Genomic DNA, 2,427 nt, shown 5'->3' with positions numbered 1-2,427 from the left:
CCATCATGCCACGGGTACTACAATCTAACTATCTAACATTCTCAAAATACTCGTCGTTCGGATAGAACGCCCTGAAAGTTAAATTGTGGGTCGAAGATATTGTCACACAATTATAATATGCCACAGTTTCCCACACTCTTAATTTTCTTCCAAAGAATTGTCATCAACAATTCTTTGAAAACAAACATACAATTGTAATTTCTAAAGAATCATCTCCAATTCTAAAGAAACAAATTTGACTTAACTTTAATTTCCGAAGAATTGTCTGCAACAATTCTTCAACAAACAAAACTATCACATTTCATTCTAGAGAATTGTCTAAGCCAATTCTCTATCTAGATGTGCACCTGCAAGATGCAATAACACTATTTAAGCTCTTGACAAACCCATAACAGATTTAGATTGTATCATGATCTCTTACAATAAACATTAAATAAAGAATAAACCTTTTCTTTCAATCATTATTGGCGCAGTCGGTACTCGTTCCGGTACTCTAAAGGTAACGAGTGGATTTAAAACACGAAAAATATTGTGAAGAAAATTCATAAAAAAATAAAAACTAGTGACATTTTATAATCATCGTCGGTACTCGTTCCGGTACTCTAAAAAAAAAAAAAACGAGAAATATTGTGAAGAAAATTCATAAAAAAATAAAAAAACTAGTGACATTTTAAAATCGAAAACTGATCTTCGGTACTCGTTAACGTACTCTAAAGGCGACAAGTTAATAAATAATCCAAAATTCATAAGGTCTACGTCTTAAATGTGGAAAGAACTATATCGGAAAAACCTTATCAACACACTAGATAACGACGACACCGTAGATTTTTTTACAACACCTGAAGAGCTTCACCATAGAAGGAAAATTGAAATACAACGATAAGTTACATTATAATTAATCTTTTTTCTAATCCAATAAAATTTCATTTGTATTCTTTGTTGTAAGAAAAAAAAAATCAAAAAAAAAAAAAAAACATTCACAATTTTAAATTCTTAAGATAATAGTGTAGCAAGCACTTCTGATATCTCTTCTTCTACTAATAACGTTTTTAAAGTCAAACCAAATTTTAGCATAGTCCGTGTGTTCATCTTTTTTTCCAAAATGGAACAGCTAGAAATAAATGCAAGATTTAAATTAGTCAGTAATACCCTATGTCGAATGACACCATTTGGCGGTGATAGAGATGCTTTAGCGAACTTCATCAGTCAGGTAGAAATATTTTTACCAGTTTTTAATACCTTCGATAATATCTACAAACAATTAGTAATGTCAACCATTAAAGACAAACTAATTGGTAATGCGAGAAAAACTCTATTGATACATAGTCATCTTACCACTTGGGAAGAAATTAAAACTGTTCTGATTAAGACTCATGGGGAAAAAGAATCGGTCGATGAAATTATAGATAAAATTAGGGCTTGTCGTTGCGACACAACTATAGAAAATTTTTATAAAAAATTAAATGATCTACTTTGTAGATTAAACTGTGCTCACTTGATAGGACCCAATGTAAGGAACGAAGTTACAAGCAATATAAGAATTGCCCTTCATACCTTTAAATACGGATTACCAGAACCTGTTCGTAGTGTAATTATAAGCAGAAACCCTGCCAATTTGCAAGACGCATATTAAATCTTTAGAACAAACGGTTATTTAAATTACACTCATAAAAAAATTGCCAAAAATAATTATTTAACAACTTACTACAATAAACCTGGGCAACAAAATCAAAATACGAGTTCATTTGCAAAAAATGAATACAGGCAGACCAAGAATTTTATAGGCCAACAAAATTCAAGTCGACCATATAACCAGAATTCTGTTAACTATGAAAACTAAACCAAAATATTTGAGGAATAATTTTAGAAATGGACAACATAATCAAAATAATAATAGACCAGGAACTTCACGAAATACACAAAGTAGGGGTTATAGCTCAAACAACTCCCAAAACATTAGTAATTCTAATCCTGAACCTATGGATATTTCAGTAAATGCGGAGGAAAATCAACCAAATTTTCATATATCAGGCCCAAACAACTACCCTATATAGTAATTGACACCCCAGTCAGAAAACTTAGGTTTATTATAGATTCAGGCGCTGAATTTAGTATAATAAACCCTAACATTTGCAATCCAAAATGGAAAATAAATAACGATACGCATACGTTAAGAGTTTTAAATCGAAAGGTTCAAACAAATGTCCAATACAGATTTCCTTTATTTAAAGAATTTAAAAGACAAAACTTCTTAATAAACTTCGACGGCATTATTGGAAACAACATTTTAGTAGTCTTAGAAGCCGTTATAGATTACAAAAATAGATCACTAATTACAAAAGAATCTAATATCCCAATATTTTTGAACAAAGACGAAGAATCTTATTTCGAAAATTTGTCGACACATTATTCCTTAGAATTACTTAT

The 2,427-nt window shown here is 30.5% G+C and overlaps 1 pseudogene; it reads left to right on the top strand.

Annotated features, from left to right (window-relative positions):
* The first annotated feature begins 462 nt into the window (after positions 1 to 462).
* LOC129950538 (uncharacterized) lies at positions 463 to 1,840 on the top strand (annotated as a pseudogene).
* The last annotated feature ends 587 nt before the right edge of the window (positions 1,841 to 2,427 follow it).

The sequence above is a fragment of the Eupeodes corollae genome, chromosome 3, assembly GCF_945859685.1.
Source record: "Eupeodes corollae chromosome 3, idEupCoro1.1, whole genome shotgun sequence".
Lineage (NCBI taxonomy): Eukaryota > Metazoa > Arthropoda > Insecta > Diptera > Syrphidae > Eupeodes > Eupeodes corollae.
This window is presented reverse-complemented; position numbering and strand designations above follow the sequence as displayed.